Below are 19,074 nucleotides of genomic sequence, written 5' to 3' on the forward strand. Positions count from 1 at the left end.
TCCACTTGCAAACAGTTGTGAAAGTGGTTTGAAAACGCATTATTTTGCATGTGCAGAAGGGGCCTAAGTTTGACTAAAGGTATGGAGGAGGGAAGCACCGCACATGATTCTCCTGATACACAACTGACAGTTTGTCTGAAAGAAGGAAAATCATCGTTCTGGAATGTGCATTCCAAAGTTGAAGTATAAGTTGCTGTCCCATTCAGACAAAATGGTCATTGAGTATAATGGCAGTATCACACCCAGATGTTCTCCTTGTACAGGCAGGCAGATGTAATGCCTGAATGAGGCTTATGATGACTGTGTGTTGCTTATTATGCTGGGCAGTGAGGTTGTAAATTCATGGTGTAAGAGCTTTTCTTCCTTCCGCACATGCAAAATAATGCATTTTCAAACCACTTTCACAACTGTTTGCAAGTGGATTTTGCTATTCCACACAGCTTCAAAGAGCACTGAAAGCAGTTTGAAAGTGCATTATTTTGCATGTGCGGAATGAGCCTATGTAATATATATAATAACTGGTTCTGCTCCGCACCCTACAGCGGTTGTACATGCTCCCCAGCCTTGCAGTTGTTGTGCTTACCACTATCACCTCTCTCTCTCCACCTCCAACTTCACCACTCGGCTGGTGTATACTGGAACCCATGGTAACCATTGAGGAGGTGAGAGAGAGCAGCCAAAAGGCTAATAAACAATTCGGGACTATTTCCAACAGCGGAAACATTTTAACTTCTATCGCGTCACAAACGACTGCACATAGATCTTTCAGTGGAAAGGGGTATGACAGGCTGCAATTTAAAATCTGCAGTTAAGAACAGTTTGAAATCCTAACCTCAATAGGGAAAACAAGTAACAGGAACAGAACCAAAAAAACCCCACACACCCATATCAAGGCCATACCTGGGAAGAACAGCTCTAGGAATGCTGGGCGGATTTAATACATTTCACTTGCATGTTCTTATTGCTCTAAAAGTTGTTTCACAATCTATCTCCCTATATCACTATCACAGTCCCACGTTTAAACGTACAGGGATACTGTATTGTCGAAGGCTTTCACGGTCGGAATCACTTGGGTGCTGTGTGGTTTCCGGGCTGTATGGCCGTGTTCTAGCAGCATTCTCTCCTGACGTTTCACCTGCATCTGTGGCTGGCATCTTCAGAGGATCCTCTGAAGATGCCAGCCACAGATGCAGGCGAAACGTCAGGAGAGAATGCTGCTAGAACACGGCCATACAGCCCAGAAACCACACAGCACCCATACAGGGATACTAGTCGCATCTAGTCTACTCCAGGAATGAAGCCAATCCAGTACGCTTCTTTGAGAAATCTGAGCACAAACAGCATCAACCAACACTACTTAAAGTACTAATTGAATTATGGCTGAAGAACCTGCTACACAATTTACCTTTTTTTCCTCAAGCACTGCAGATATCCTGCTTTTATTGCAGAAATTCATTGCACTTATTCTTTGACTGAGCAGTTTCCTTCACCTTCTTGTTCTTCCTTTGCCATTAACCATGGAAAACTATTAACTCCCCTTCTCTAATTGTGCAAGGGCCTTGGCTTGCTGTGTGTATTACTTTACTGCAGCAAAAAGAGAGGTGTATAAAGTCACGATCAGCTGATATACTTGAGCACACACATTGCTTTAAGCACATAAAAATATATGGAGCAAAACTAAGTTGAGGAAGATGAAGAAGCTGATTGTCATTATTATCATACATTTTTCTCACCAGTATACACTGGGGGGGGGGGGGGGAGAACCTTTTTAGAGCCTATAAATATTGCGGATTCTATTTCTTCCCATTCTAACATCTGCAGTTCACATTTATCAGCTTTTCCAAAAAAAAACAACCCACCAATCCGCCCACCTCCCTCAATCAATCCAGCCTATAAGAAGAGTGGGAAGGCCCAAAGATTGACTGAGGAAGCTAATAATTTCCTTACAGGTATGTGATATGCCCAACAATAGAAAAATGTCATATTAGAATTTCCCCTAATATAACAAAAGCGTTTCTTAGGCTGATAGTTATGTTATGGTTCAAAGTATGGTTTAAAACACCCTGAGTCATTCCGGCTTGAAGTAGGAAAGGGCGGGCCCAGAGCTTGACTAAGGGAATTGATCATTTCTTACATGCCCAAGTTAGAGAAAGGCCTGCAGCAGCTACAGCCACAGAAGAGCAGATGGGGGAAGAAGCAGTCCTGCACTTCTAATATTTTGGACTTTCCCCCGCTTCTTTTATTACCAGGCTTTGCTGGTATCTGTTATTGTTCTGAGTGCCTTTCCTGAAGTGCCTTTCCTGTATATCTGAGTTGTGCTATTGTCAGGAAGATTGTATCTAGGTGATTGAGATGCATTCCTAACTCAATGTAATTGCTATAAGATATATTAGCCAGTCTGTTATATGTTACCACTGCCATTCTGAGGCATTCTTTCCTTGAGCTTTACTTTATGGCTTCACAGACTGAGTGGATAACTAGGCTCTCTCCCCTAACACTTTGGTCTCATGAGAACTGGGATTGTTTCCATTATTTCATGGGGTGACTATCTCTATCTGCCACCGAGCTTGGGGCACCTCAGTTCCAAACTAACTATTTCTCACATTTCTTGGGAAAATGGGAAGGAGGGCTGACGTTGGAACAAGAGGGATAGCAAAAGCCAGGTTCGCCAGAGTTGGCTTTGTCAAGCTGGGTGCTTCAACGCCTATCAATAAACACTTCTGATCAACATTACAGAGGCTCATTCCGCATATGCAGAATAAAGCACTTTCAAACTGCTTTCAGTGCTCTTTGAAGCTGTGCGGAATGGCAAAATCCACTTGCAAACAGTTGTGAAAGTGGTTTGAAAACACATTATTTTGCATGTGCGGAAGGGGCCACAGTCTTATTGCTTCAAGATTTGAGACCTAACAGTTATATTCATAGCCACTATGATGTAATTTTAATTGTAGCTGTAAAGTTGTTGCATTCATATTATTATTTTTTTTACCATGAACGTTATTATCTTGTTGAAGCAATTTCACATTGGTTTAGCAAGCCACAGGGTACTGCCACTTTACAGATTTTAAATTTCCCCCCAAGTCTCCAATAGAGTTTTATGTAGCCAGGGATTTGCTAGGTTACACACAGAAGGCCATTATGCTCATGGCTACCAAGAACTGGCTTTTCACTTACATACAGCTTCCTCATGCATTAGAAACAAGTAGTGTTTATCCACCTGTTGCTCTTGAACACACACCTGCTATGACCCAATTATACACCATCATATGTTCATCCTGTCCTCTACCCAAGGACCTCAGACCTCAGGTTTATGTTTTATTTTAGAAAATATTTAACCTACTTTTCCATAAAAATATACAAAGTGGCTCACAATAAAAATGCCCAAGAACACAATAAATTAAAATTAAACAAAACATGCAATCACACAATCAAAGCCAGATTAAGAGTCTAAAACAGCATGAGTATTAACCACTGTCAAAGGCCTTCTGGAATACATTCCTGCAAGGAAGGAGACAAACCTGGAGGAGGGAATTCTGAATCTAAATGCAGCAGGTGAGAAAGTCTTTCCACAGTGCCTGCTAATCTAACTTCTGAAAAAGCAAGTTTCCACAGCAACACCTTCCTGATGACTTCAGAACCTAGGCTGATAGGATCCTTCAAGGTTTTCTCTTTTCTGTTTTATTCTGAAAAACCTTGTGAGGCAGGTTAGATTATGAACAGGCAACTGAGCCAAGGGAAGTTTCAAGGCTGGAAAGGTACACAAACCTTCTCCCCACTTCTCAACCTAGCTAACTAGTATGCCATAACCAGCTCTCTATTCACAGAAGAGGCATGTTTGTGATGGCTGAAGCTTTTGCTCAGTTATGATCTTATAATAGCTACTCTCCAATCTAGAGACCTATTGCTGCTGTTTTTATTTACCTGTTTTGTCCTATGTTTTGATGTTTTAGAGTTCAGATTTTGTTTATTATGATCTAATTAACATGATAAGCCATTCCTACCAATATTTTTGGAGAGTGCCAACAATTATTAGAAAAGATAAAATGTATATATAACTGAGAGGGACACTTTCCATTCCTAGAGATTTGAAGAAGAGAATGGATCTCTATGGCTTTATATCCCACTGAGTCTACACTCCAAAACAGCCTTTCTCCAAGGGAGCTGATCTCTGTAGACTGGAGATCAGGTGAAATTCCAGGACATCTCCAGGTCACACCTGGAGATTGGCAACTCTGATATCCCTACTTCAGAAATACTGTCACTGAATTAGAAAGCAGTAGCAAGCTAGCAGAATCTATAACATATCTCAGAGTGAAAAACCCCTCCTCTCCCCAACAGAATGTTTGTGTTTGTGATTTTTGAGCATATCTGTTGGAGTTTCTGACTAAGCATGTTTTGATATAGTTAAATTAATTAAAAGGTCTCACATAGAAGCTGAAGAAATTCACATCTCCAAAATGAGATAATATTATTGCTCCAAAGCAATATATTGTAATTTTAAGTTAATTAGTACCTGTGTATTTGTGCTGATCATTTTTAAAAAAGAATTACTAGTTATTAGATTTTTTCAAACAACTGATCAAGTCTGACAGAGATCCAAGACTCACATTTGTTTTCCCTGTAATTCAGCAATTATCAAAGGGAAGGTTGGAACCTGTAAGTGGTTCACAGGAGACATGTTTCTTGGTAGCTGGGGAGGGGGGCAACTGTTGCTATGCTATCTGGAACAAAACAAAACGTTATTTATGTAGAGCTTCATCCTGCCCAGACAGACACAGCACCTGTGCATGGCAGAACCCCCTACAGTGCAAGACAGCACCCATTCTTTGACTAAGCTGAAAGATGGGATGGCAAAAGGAAATGCACACACGTTTTCCATACATTGCAACAGCCTAGTACATTAAGTGCCATGCTCATATTAAAAGACCAAGAATTAATGGCCACATACGCAATACCAGGCAGAGAAAGGAACAGGACTGGTGTGTGTGTGTGTGTTTTGTTTTTAATAACAGCCCTGCTTTCCTCCCTAACTCTCATACTATGTGTGATCATTTATGCTTAAGCTTGCCAAATAAGTATCAAATGTTATCATCTTTATTAAATTGAATAAGAGAACAGCAGGCTGAATATGCAGTCAAGAGTAAGATTCCAGGTTTTTAGTTGGTCTTTTCTTAAAACCAGAACAAGAGCAAGAGAGAATTTATAAAATTTAACCAAAGTTAAAAAATCAAATCATTATTTGCTCTTTCCATATCAACTTTTCCCGCACATTGGAGACGTCTTACAATGAGTATTTCTGACCACCCATCAGATGCCATTGCCTATAATCCTCCAAAAAAAAAAACAACTAGTGAATATCAGCAGTATGAGACAATGTCTTTCACAACTGTAATGGTAGCCTGCCATGACTCCCTTTTTTTTCCTTGATGGCTGGAGGAACTGCAAAAGAGCATGAAGGGTCATCAGACTGTACTGCTAATGTAGGTGGACAACACTACCACAGACCTGCTCCAGAGGGTCACCCAGCGGGCATGTGTTGGAGTGCACAAGCTAATCTGGTTCACAAGATAAGCCTCCTCAGCTCAAGTGGCAGAGCAGAGAATCAAACCCAGTTCTACAGATTAGAGTGCACCACTACACCACGCTGGCTCTCCTGACAGCTGATATATGGGAAATCTGCATTTACAATGAAGGAAAATGACAACAAAAGGTATTGTCCTGGACATTCCCATATTTTTAATAATATGGAAGAGTGGGAGAAAAAGAACCTACTGAATAATCACAGCAGAGATTCACTAAGAGAGACATGACTTGCATCTATCAGTACCAGCTATACCAGTTAAACTGTAGCCCAGTTGAATGGCTCTACCACATCCAGACCACAACCAGCCACAGGCTGAAACATTCTGCTTGGTATGTGTGCACTATGGAATACATTTTTTCACATATATGGGAATTCCGCATTTACAATAAAGGAAAACCTGCATTTACAATGAAGGAACATCCCATGTTGTTTTGCTACCCCATTCATGATATCACAGCTCGCACACTGATCACTCTTTGATCACCTTTTGGTCATTTTTAGCATGCATAAGTAGCAGATAACAGAGCAGCTAAAGAATGTTAAGACTTAGCTATTAGACCAATATTTAGATATTGGTCTAAATATTGTAAGATTATTCTCCCACCCCATTATTTCTTCTGCCTAATGCAAATCTTATCATTATCTGCTATGCTATAGACACATGGGAATATTTTCATTGGCTATTTACACACACACACACACACACACACACACACACACACACACACACACACACACAGAGAGAGAGAGAGAGAGAGAGAGAGAGAGAGAGAGAGAGAGAGTTTTGTGTCTTTGGGATAGAGAGCCCAAACTTTAATTTTAAGTATGTTTCTTCTTCCCAGGTTCAAAGAACTTCCTAATTTTCAATCAGCCATTGCAAGGTGCATAATACTGAACATATTCACAATGTTTCCTAAAATGTCTGAATGTTCAACACCCATTATTTCAATAATCCGTATAACAGTTCTGTAATAGAAGTGGGCATTATCTGTTTTCTGTTTAGGGAAATGTAGGTACAATATTGTCCATGGTGGAAAATTCACTTAGCAAAGTAAGAGGGAGTGTAGGAAGATATAGACATACCAGTAAAGCCAATGTTGAGCTACATCTAGGAAGCTAGATCATAAATGTATATAAAGAACTCAATAGCCACAGCATCTCTTAGTGATTCACATGAACAAATACAACACTAGAGAACTTTCAGATCACCTCATCTGAAACAAAAACTTCTCACCATAGTCTCTTCACATATTCATGTGCAATTCAAACATTTAAATAAACAAGGGTAGTATGTTTATATTTAAATCAACCCAGAAAAACTCAATTATCCAAAATAATTTAAGTACCTGTGAATCTAGTTACATTTCCAAACCCAACTCTAGCAAGTACCTGTGAATCTAGTTACATTTCCAAACCCAACTCTAGCAAGACCCCAATGGTCTTGGTATCAAATTACATGTGAGAACTAACAGAAAGGCAGAAAATAGCCCTTAGATATTACATTTGCGCAGATTACATTCAACATAATACTTTAACTTCTTCCATCTAACCCACTGTGTTTATTAAGTCCAACTAACAAGAGCTACCATGGTTTCTCAGACAAAGCTTATATATCTGGGGCCTGGTAGGGTTGCCAACCTCTAGGGTTGTCAGGTACCCACTGGCAACTACTGGGGGTGGCAGATTTAACAGCACCAAACATATTTTTTCTTTTTTTTTGATGCAATGTAATCAGTCGATAGTGATAACATTGAAAACTTATGTAATATTTTAAGTCTAATAAAATAATTAAATTTGAAAAAACAGCACCAAAGAGTGGTCTAGGCTGGCAGTACAGGGATATCACATCCAGATTATACAGGAAATGTCATCATATTACCAAAAAAAGAAGCAATACTCCTGTACTTGTCCAAAAACGTTATGGGAGACGTTATTATGACTACCAAGTTTTCACCAAAATGTATCCCTACATGTTTCCATGTTACTGGAAGTGACATCAGTGTGTTGCCAGCAACATTGCCCAAATTCAACACTGGCCACAGCTGGTAAGTCCCGCACCAGCCAGCTGATTGGTGGTGGGAGAACAGGCCCCAGGGTAGGTGATCCCCACACCCCAGTGGAGGTCTGGGAAACCTACCAACTACAGATTGGAAAATTCGTGAAGATTTGGGAAGTAGCCTGAAGAGAGAATGGTTTGGGAAGGGATGTGGCCTCATTGGGGTATAATGCCACAGAGTCTGCCCCATGAAGCAGCAATTTTTCTGATCTCTATAGTCTGGAGATCAGTTGTAAATCTGGGAAATATTTGGAGACTGGCAACCTAAAATAATCATACCCAGCAAAATAGTACCCTATTTCCCCAAAAATAAGACCTATCCTGAATATAAACCCAAGCATGATTTTTTTGGATTTTTGGAGGATGCTAAAAGAATGAGCCCTCGTTACAGATTCTCTGGTGCAGTTTATCTGGTCATGTGGGGGGCGCAAAACCATTGGGAAAAAAGAAGACATCCCTTGAAAATAAGCAAAAATTAATATAATATAAGACCCTGTCGTATTTTCAGGGAAACACGGTATGTGAAAACAAACTACATTAATATTGTCCCAATAATCCCTCTTTTTCGAGAAAACAATACCCCACAAATGTCCAGTTTCAACAGGAATGGTATATGGAAGGTTGCTTTTGTGACTGTTCCAAACAAGATCCTGAGACTTGCTAAACTCCAAGTACTACTAATAATTGTTGGGAGTACTACAACCAATTTTTATGTAGCTTTTACTGTGCAAAATCAAGTCAATGTGAAGCTGAAATTTAAGATTTTGATCAATTAAGATGGTTTGTTCCTGCTACTTTTCCTGAAGATTTGATAACAATCTGGATATAACTTGGAAAAATAAAACATTCCCTAAGTCACTTCACTTTTTAACAACAGAACTGCAATCTCTGTGTGCGTATGGGATTCTGCCATCAAGTCACAGCTGATTTATGGCTACCCACAGGTTTTCAAGGCAAGAGTCATTCAGAGGTGGTTCACCATTGCCTGTCTCTGCATGAGCTGAAAGGGTTTTGAGAAAACTGAGTGACCCAAAGTCATCCAGCAGGTTACATGTGGAGGAGTGCGGAATCGAACCCGGTTCTCCAGATTAGAGTTCACTGCTCTTAACCACTACACCATACCAGCTCTCCATATAAAACTGCAATCTAATGTTCTCAATTTACATAAACGATTTCTAATGTTACCCATGAACATTCTGACCGCAGTTCAGAATTAGACATTCGTAACAGACAGACCATTGACAAGTCAGCTATCAAGAATCCAGATCACTAATTAAGAATTTTTTTAAACACTGTCAAGATTTTTTTGTTCACAATGGTCCCATCAAAGCCTGTTCTCAATTGAGAATTAATCTAATTGCTGGAATTAAATGGTTAATACTACTGATAAGAATTAAAACATTTCCCCCTACTACTGTTTTGATTATCAGTGACTCTTTCTAATTTGTAAACAGGTGCAATTTGTTCCCAAAGGAGGGAAATGGGAGAATGTTTCTTGGCCTGTTCTATGAGTGTGGATATCACAAGGGAAAAGACTGTTTTTAAACTTGTCAAAAGCATAGAAAGCATTTGTCAGAATATTTTGTGAATGGAAATTAAAGACAAATATCCAGACTCTTTCATATTATCAAATGAATCACTGATACAGATATGCGAGAATCCAACCTTATAGGCTATTGTGAATTGTACAAATTGTAGTGTTCAAATCTATACAAACTATTGACCAAAAGTGAGCTAATTTAACTAAAATTCTTATTTCACCCATAAAATAGGTAGCAAAACTCCTGCAACCAGAACAGCATGTGTTAAAATATAACAGAATCATTTGTTTTTCATCTACAATTTTCTATGCTTTTCTAACAACAAATATTACATTGTTACACACATCGATGTATATTTATTGTAGCGATAATCCAATACACGATTAGGGAACACATGATTCAATACATGATTTACTATAATCAGTAAATTGTACTTACCACTGTGCTGACAAACATCCAGTGGCTGTAATCCCACTCACAATAACTTCAGCAAATCAACGAGATTTAATTCTGAGTTAGGATGATTAGGACATAGTGGTACTTTTAACAACTCAAAAAGTATATGTGTACTAATTGCCAAATCAGCCAAACCTGAGGATTAGATGATTGCAGCTGTGAAGAGGCAAGACAGATCTTTCTAAAAACCTGAAAAGGATCCCAACTTTGCAGAAAAATGTGAAATCTAAAAAAGAGAAGTTTAAAAAACTAAAAAAAGAATAAAAAGAAGGCCTGTAGCTTTAAGCAATCAATTTCCTCAGTGGCTGTTGCTTGCCAACCACAGTATTCCAGGCTGGGATCCTGTGAATACAGGGGGGAAGTACAGGGAAGAGAGAGGAGTCCTTTCCTGCTTTATTTTGACCTTTGAGGGGAAAATCATTGGCACCAGGCCTAACAAGGTTTTCCAGATCCAGACTGGGAAATTCCAGTTTTTGTGGTGGAGTCTGAAATGAGCATGCTTTCAGGAGGGAAGTTGCCTCGGAGGAGTATAGTGTCATAGATTCCACCCTTCAAAGAAGCCATTTCCTCCATGGAACGAGGGTTGCCAACCTCCAAGCCACCCAGAATTACAGTTGCTCTCCATCTGAAAGAGCTCAGTTCCTGTGGAGAAAATGATTGGAGGGTGGACTATGTGGTATTATGCTGATGTTGTTTCCATCCTCATATCTTGTCTTCCCAAGACTCCAACCTCAAATATCTAGAAATGTCCCAGCCTGGAGCTAGCAATCCTAAGGCAGAACTGATATCTGTAGCTGGAGATCTGTTGCGATTCCAAGAGATCTCCTGGCTCCACCTGTAGGTTGGCAGCCCTAAACAGGGAGAAAGAAACAGAAAATGGGTGAGACTATGGAGCATTCAGAGAAGGGAAAGAGGAAACACTAGGGTAAAGAATGAAGTGCCTCCCACAAATCTTCATGGGTTCCCACTTGTAATATTTATAATTTTGAATTCAAAACGTGTAGTATGGTGCTTCTAAAAATTGCTTTTCTCAACAGCTCTAAAACCCCTGCAGTGCAAGCAAAAATAAATTATCCCCAGATGATTATGATGAAAGAAGAATAGGAGGAGTTTGGATTTATACTCCACCTTTCTCTCCTATCAGGAGACTCAAGGTGGCTTACAAACTCTTTTCCCTTCCTCTCCCCACAATGGACACCTTGTTGAGAGGCAATATGGGAGCTATACTAAACAGAAGAGCTTACTCACAGGAAAGTGTTCTTAAGATTGCAGCCATAATGTGACTTATTATTTGAAGTGGGATCTTCCCAGGCGACAATTCATACTTTTAAATACTGTGCTAACTTTCTAAAATATCACTGGGAGTCTATAGACCCAGTCTGAGAGAACGTAGGCTATTCTTAAATCTCACTGAACACAATGTAACTTAATTGAGACAAATTGAATTATCAGTTCTTTTAATTAGATTTAAGGTTGAATAACTTTCTATGGATTGAAGGTGGAAGCATTTTTCATTTTCTTCTGATCTTGGGTTATTAAACTGAAACGTCCACAGACTTGTAGGTTCCTACTGCCATTTGGAGGACATTACTTATAAAGGAAATTGACTATGGTTTTTTTAAGGTTGAGAAGACTGACTGCATGACAGAATGGGTCAAGATAACACCTTGTATCTTGGAGAACTTTCAAACTTAGGCTCATGCAGAATAATGCACTTTCAAACTGCTTTCAGTGCTCTTTGAAGCAAAATCCACTTGCAAACAGTTGTGAAAGTGGTTTGAAAACGCATTATTTTGCTTGTGCGGAAGGGGCCTTAGAGCTGGTGGATGACAGCATTCTATCTATATAACTAATTATTAATTATCATAAGGGAGGCAATGGTCAAGATATGTTTACTTCATCATGTTAGCCAGGTTTTTAAAATGTCTGTGGAAATCAACTGTCACTGAAACAATCAGGCTACATCAAACTCTGTTCCCCTCTCACACACAAATGCACAACCTTCTTTTCAATTGGCTACAATATAAGATAGACAGATTTTACTGACCCACTTACTTGTCTGCATAGCAGCACTGTTATTTATATCAGAGACAAAAGGCACAGATGAGTCAGGGTGAGCCAGGCTTCCCTTTCTGTTAGTGTACATTTTAAGTCAAGAGGTTTTCCCAGATGTTGTTATAAAGGCATGCCAGAACTTCAATATACAGCACCATAGTCCATTGATTCTGTGTACTTTGGAAACACTGACACTTCATGGATTCCTTCAAGATGCTTCACAACAGAATTTCTCTTAGACTGATCTTCTACCCCCTCCCCATCTTCTCCCTTTGCTGGTTCCCCAAAGGACTGTTGTATCAGAATTTTCAGTTGCGATCTGTCAAGCATGACAGAATCATTATATACAACCTAGCAGCAGAAATACTGTCCCATCCGGTGTTCAATTTGAGCCAAATCTTGCAGGCAGGAAGGAAGAAAGATCAACCCTCATAATTTCTTCAAACAACAAATCTTAGATACACTAGCTCACTGCATTGGGTTTATTTTATTAGAAGAGAGCAAATGTTCAGGAAGTGACAGAGATGGACAGAGTTAAATGCTGTAACACAGTACTTATTCACAGCACATTAGGCAGAGGAACACTAAAATTAGGCATAAAATTTTATTCCCTTGGTAATATTCCTGAGTCCTTATAAGAGATGATAGGAGACAGCAAAATTTTGCTTGGAAAATAAAAGCAACCATACACCAGCTATTTTTCAAGCAAATACCCTCACAATATCCCAGTACAGATATGATGCAAGGTGGTTGGCATGCTATGTTTTGAGATAAATTCCTGAAAACTAATGCACCATCAGTTTGAGAGCTTGATACATTCTGCATTTCTATAACCAAACTAGCCTTAAAGCCTAGAAAACTTATGTGATACAGCAAAGTCTAAAATGCAGATTGCTAAATAAGGCTGACCTCGGAGTAACAACACTAGCTTCACCAACATATTTTGTTACGAATAAAATCATTTTTCTACAAGCAACTGATATAGACACTAAGGACAAAAGAAGGATTTCCTTAAAATTAATTGCGTTTATATTTCCATATAAAAATGGCTTCTGCTCAAATACTATAATGTAAGTAATTTCAGAAATAACACTTTGCTTACTTTCCATAGCCTTGAGAAGTCAACAGCAACTAGCTATGAGCAACTTAATCCACAGTCCTCAACTTCCCAGCAGCTGGATGGTCACCGCTTCAATATAAGCACTAGAAGGAGCCATGCCCTTTCTAACCAACCTCCTCATTCAAGAACACTATGCTGGCATGAAATGTGTTTTGAAAATAGCAGCCTCTGATACTGGGTGGCTTTAAAATCTGCAATCTTACAGATGTTTATGAGTTTGCCTGGTGCAGAGCTATAATCAGTTTGCTTATGCCTGACCCCAAGATGTATTAAATTTATCCTGAAGGAAAACTGGTGTCTGAAACCAATTGCCCAGACTCATTAGGCACTTGGGACTTTGAGGGAACCGAAGGGCCTACTGGCAGATGCAACATTGATTTCTGTATTTTCACAATTTACCAGACTGTTCCATAGTAGACTTGATTTGATGGCTCTCAATGGGGTGCCCTGAAGCCTTGATTATTTCCACAACCAAGCTGGCTAGCATAGTTAAATGGCAAATGCGCCCTATGTTAGCAGCATTTCTAGGGTTGCTAAAATAAATATGTGTATCGATACAATATCTGATGAAATTCTGTAATGGTCTATGAGACAAAATACTCAGTTGATTCTTCTCTTTTGCCCTCACATCCATTAAATAACTCTGAATTTGTATTTCAGAGAGGCAAGATGGTTCTAACCAAAATGCTTAGATATTCTAATAGCATTTATCAGTATTCTTCAGGGGGAGGGGGGAGAGTGTATTTTGGCTGTTTTACTTTACTAATCTGAAGCAAACTTGCAAAATCTAGACTCGATCCCAAACAACAAGACATACACTGGAGACCATTTCTGTTAACTCTGCCACATAGCTTTCCCACTGCTTCCATCAAACAAGCAAGGAATATAAAAACATTAAATGTTGGTGACAGCACTGGCAATCAGTCTAGTTCATACATGAATTATTCTAGGAACTGGGTTCACTTATTAAATGTGATGGAGAGTATAAAAAAATCTAAAAGCACAGCTGCATTTTCAAAGTATTCAACTGTCATAAAGTTTAAGAACAATTACTATACCAATGAATTCATAAAGAGGTAACTAGTACTACAAAAAGTATGCATACGTTTAAATTCTTTCAAAATTTATAAAAGTTTGTTAATATGAAGTGTAACAGTAGTTTTTACTGCCCTCACTACTTTATAAACATTCAGAAAAACATTTTGTGAATTTAACTTGCAAAGTTTCTACGAAAAGGTTAATAGCTCATTTTTATGCTGTAGTCAGTTTTTAATTTTTAAATTGAATGAAATAAGGAAAAATGAATGTTTCGTAAATGGAGCAAAAGCCCCACTTTAACAAAATTATTTTCCACATCATGTAGTAGAAGTATTACTAAAACAAAATGTTAGACTAGAACTATGAAGTCATAATATAAATTAATAACTGAATGGACAATCTGGAAGCATAGGACAGACACAAAGAAACCACTGTAGCTGGCAAGAAGCAAACTATTTTCAATGCAGTTTTTAAGCAGTGTTTAAATACTGAGCACATCCTCAAAGAACATATTAATCATAAAAATAACACTTTTAGAAACATACTGAAATCTATTCTGTTTCCAACATTCCAATTATTTGATATTTTCCTTTGTTTAAGCTAATGTGTTTTTTACTTTTCTCCCAATGGACACCAAAAAGACTTTGTCATTTATGAAGCTTTGTATTTGTATTTTCCCATAACTTTCTTCTACATGATCATCTAGATTTTATTTTGCAGTTCTCTATAAGCTAACTAGTCCTTTATAAATATGTATGCCACTTAAATATATCATAATAACCAAGTTTAAGATAAGTGTTTTAAACCCTGACCAAGAGTAAAATAAGATGATCCATACATAGGGTTAAGAATTTGGTCCAACAATACTTTGTCAGAAAGATGTATAGCTATATATAGATATATTATAGTTGCACATTTGTTATTAAAATGATAATAACACACAAAAAGATACGAATTGCACCACTATGATTTATACATTTTCCCCAGAGAAGAAAAAAGAATTCCTCTTAAAAATTAAGGCAAAAACCTCAATATTAAATTTCTAGTGAACAGAAAGATAATAAATATAACTAAAGGATGTGAAAAACTTAACATCAGGTTTGGTATTTTTTTCTCAAAATAGGTCAGTTCAATTAAAATCCCATTTTTAGGAGGCAGAAAAGTGTTACAAAAGAATAGAACTATTCCCAGCTTGATTCTACTGAAAAAGTATATTCAGACAAACATTTGTACATAGTTAGATAATAAACGTAGAAATAAATTATTGGTGTACTAGAAGACTATATTCTTCTACAGGAACTTGAACATACTTCTGAGTAACTGTAAGAATAAATTTTGGCATTCACATTTTAATTGTTTTGATTCTATGTATGTCCTCTGCTTTTCTATACAGAATATCCCTCAGCATGAAAGACACAGTAAATCTTTTCACCTTTTTGCAGTTACTGTATAACAAGTTAAGTCAGGTATACTTTTTCAGTAATGATAAATATGTATGCAGGACAAACAAAATTATTTTGGGGCTTTAAACAGAAACAACACTTACATATCAGTCTGATTTCATCTTCTTCTTTTTAAGAAAAAGGCTAAGCAACCCCAAACTGTGACTGCTGTACTTTTCAGGGGAAAAATATTTGCTTCAAAAACAAGATTAGATTCTCTCAAAATTACAGATTTTTTTTCTTTCAGGCTCATACAAGTAAATATATTCAGAGAAAAAGCAAAATCAAGTAGCTTTTTCTTTTGTTCCTATTCAAACAGCTGAAGTTTCTTGCATTTCATAAACAAAAGAACATGTGGTCAGCAATGGCCACAATAGTGAGATTAAAAGAGTCATGCTTACCTGAACATACCATCAGATGTAATCTGAAGATGGCAAAACAAAGTAGTCCAAATGAATTATCTATGCATGCAGTCCAATGCTGCACCTTCAAGCAGGCCAGACTATTAAGCAATCATTTCAGCACCAGTCACCTTGTTTCCGTATTAAGAGATTCACCCGGAAAACTGATAAACCTGCTTCATGTCTACAACAGGAAAAATTCTTCTAATGCTTTCAAATGATCACCATTTGTTCACCATTCATCCAATCAACTTTTTCCAATGCACATCTTCTCCCTGTGCATCTCCAAGCTATAGCAACTGGAATCGCTCCTCACCTGCATGCTAATATTTTGCCACATGGACAAAAGTCATAATGTTTTCAGTCAAGAATGCAAAGAGCCCAAAGTTGAAGACAAGAAATTAGTAAGTTGACATCACTAAATGATGGGAAAAGAAGTGCATGTGTGCAGCTCTCTGCCTGCTGGATCAGCAGTATCCTCCATTTAAAAGCACTGGCGGCAGCAGCAGTGAGCTACAGAGAAGCCTAGCTGTGTACTATATGCATCAAGCACAGGTTCCCTTAGAGACCACATTACTGCAGCAGAATAACATCAGTAGCATACTGCTGACTTTCCCTGTCTCATTCTGGATTCCTTTTATGGAATATAAAATGTACTAATTTCCCTGTCAAATCCTAACCGATGCTTCAAAAAGCACTGAGCTAGACAAGGGTCCTCTCTCCTTTGCCCCAGCTTCTCAATTTATCACAATAATTTCTAGATCTCCTGTTTATTAGAGTCAGCCAAGGCGGAAGATGTGTACTGTATGCTGCCTACATTGTTACCCACAGGCCCCTAAATCTCTGGAGAAGCAGAACGTGTATCATGTGCAATGCTGTATTCAATGTAATAGATGGGAAAGGTAAATACCATCCAGGCTATTAACAGTAAGCCAGTAGGTAATTTGTGTTTTGAAAATGGACTCTCTTCTATCACTAGTACTATGGTAAGAAGGATGCTCTTATTTCAGAAATGCCATGAAATTTGGCAAAGCCCACTACCATTTTGACATGTTTCTGTGAGAAATAATTAAACTCAGCCACCTCAGGTAAATACTTGAGTAATCATGCAGTTTGTGCAGAGTTGACTCCAAGTATATCTGTAACCTTATTATGGTTAATAGCTATACCATATATGTCTTCACAGAAGGAAAGGGATAAGAAAAAAATATTTCAGTACTGCTTAGCTGCACACATAAAAACATTTCTGTCTCTATAAAGTTGGTAACAAAATCTGTTTTTTTAAGTAGTCAAAACAGGCCTGATTTCTATCTTAAAGAATTAGTCCATGGAATCTAAATTGTTGCTGCAGCCACTCAGTCTCTGAGTAAATAATTTTTAAATTTATCTTCATTTAGGGACACATACCTGAAATCTAACTTATACGCTATCGTTACATAGAAAAATTAGTTGGTTTTTTTTGTTTGTGACATGACATTGTTCTCTAGTGATGCAATGAATTTTGTGATCATGACCTCATGACAGAAAGGTCAGACTATATTTGGCTAGGCCACTGTATGAAGAAGATAAAAGAGTTGTTTTAAGGCAACTTTTCCAAATTCTACATTTTTGGTGAAAAACAGTGAATGAAGCACACCTGAGAGTCCTTAACACAATGGCAGACAAAATCTAGGTAAAGTCCAATAAAAGGTGGAAAACACCTCAGATGGGAAGCCTAACCTTTGAATAACTGCCTTTCTTGTTTGTTTCCATTTGTAAGGTTCACTCTGCATCAAAGTCTGAGAGGAATGAGGTAAAAAAGATTTCCCTCTCAGAATTCATTATTTTAAAAAATCTTTCCAGGTGCACCATTACTCAATTCTCTCCCAACACAGACCTCCAGACAAGCCTTTTCCCCTTCCATATGTCTGTACTCACAAACCCAGCATCAGGGGCACATGCATTACACTTCACAGTGTTTCCTTACAAGAGTTCACTCACACATACATCCACACACTTTCCTCCTGTAGTTTTCCCAAACTCCTTCACACAAACACACATACAAGTCACCACACACACAATTTCTCACACACACCCTTACAGCTCTTGCACACAAACACACGTCTTCACACAAATTCTCTCTCATACACCCACCCTTACATTTCTTTCATACAAAAACACACAAACATACATGTCTCCACACATTCTCTCACACACATTTACATTTCTTTCACACAAACACACACACTCTCACACACCCTTACAGTTCTTTCTCCCAGGAGTTCACTGACAACCTCCATTCTCTCTCACACACACATACACACCTCACAGCTGTCACAGGAGTTCACTGACAACCTCACCCACACCTTACCATTTCCTCACATGACTTCAGTCATACGCACAGGAATCACACAGCCTCCATTCTCACACACCTGACCATGCTTTCTCTCAGAGCGCCTTCACAAGCCCCCATTTCCCCAGAGCCTGGCATCCTTCCCCCTCGCTCTCTCGCCCAGACATTGTCTTCCCCCGCTTTTTTTTCCACATCCAAGCTCTCTCTCTGCAACAACACCCACTTCTTTCCTCCAGGCAGCACACAATGCACACGCGCGCGCACACACACACACAGAGGCTCCCCCCCAATCCTCCCTCCCTGCACGCGCGTGTGCCCCCTCCCCCAGCCAGCACAGCCTGCGCAAAGGGAGACAACAATACTGACCGCTCGCGCTGCTGCTGCTGCTGCTGCTGCTGCTGCAGAGGCTGACCCGAAGCCACACGGCGCGCCTCCTTCCAGCCCGCCACAATAATCCCCTCTCGCTGCTGCTGCTGCTGCTGCCGCCTCCTGACGTGCCCAGAGAGCCCAGGCGCCCCGGCCACGGCGACCGAGGCTGCTTTTTCCCAGCTCGCACTGCAGTCTGAGGGGAAGCAAAAGGCTTGCTGGAGCCCAGCCCGCCCTTCGCTTTCCTCCTGGGCTCTCGGCAGACAGAGAGGGCAAACTTTGCTGACAAATCCTGCCGGCTGTGCGTGCTGCAGCGAAAAGAGCGCGCTCACAAAAGCATCTCTCGGTGGACAAGATCCGCTGAAAGGCAGCATCGGCGAGGTGTTTCCCCGAGAAGCAAAGGGGAGCTTAGTCCTTCCCCTCCCCCATACCTAATATTTCGCTCCAGCTCTTCTCTGCCCCCCTCCCCACTTTGACATCGACAGATCCTCCTTCTAACTCCGAAGCCCAGAGCAGGCTGGCTGGAGAGGCAATCCTTGAGAAATTTCGGGGTAAATCCGAGGCAGTCTCCCTTGCCTCGTTGAGTCAGAAGTGAAGCTGAAGGGCTCCTTTCCAAATAAGCGTGCAAAGAATGGCAGACTTAGCGGAAGTAATAAGCATAATCGCCGGAATTTAATATTTAC

At 39.3% G+C, this 19,074-nt stretch overlaps 1 protein-coding gene across 19 annotated transcripts in view; it reads right to left on the reverse strand.

Moving 5' to 3' along the window:
• MYT1L (myelin transcription factor 1 like) overlaps positions 1 to 18,806 on the reverse strand; it is a 429,027-nt gene extending 410,221 nt beyond the window's left edge. For 3 of the 19 annotated variants that reach the window (XM_048498011.1, XM_048497969.1, XM_048497993.1), the window contains exon 1: positions 15,694 to 16,279. The gene's annotated coding sequence lies outside the window, so the exon portion shown is untranslated. Of the gene's footprint in view, positions 1 to 9,619; positions 9,639 to 15,693; positions 16,884 to 18,391 lie in introns of those variants that run through there. The other 16 variants (XM_048498053.1, XM_048498045.1, XM_048498109.1 and 13 more) reach the window with 12 other exon arrangements.
• Between the last annotated feature and the right edge of the window lie 268 nt (positions 18,807 to 19,074).

The sequence above is a fragment of the Sphaerodactylus townsendi genome, linkage group LG01 (assembly GCF_021028975.2).
Source record: "Sphaerodactylus townsendi isolate TG3544 linkage group LG01, MPM_Stown_v2.3, whole genome shotgun sequence".
NCBI lineage: Eukaryota > Metazoa > Chordata > Lepidosauria > Squamata > Sphaerodactylidae > Sphaerodactylus > Sphaerodactylus townsendi.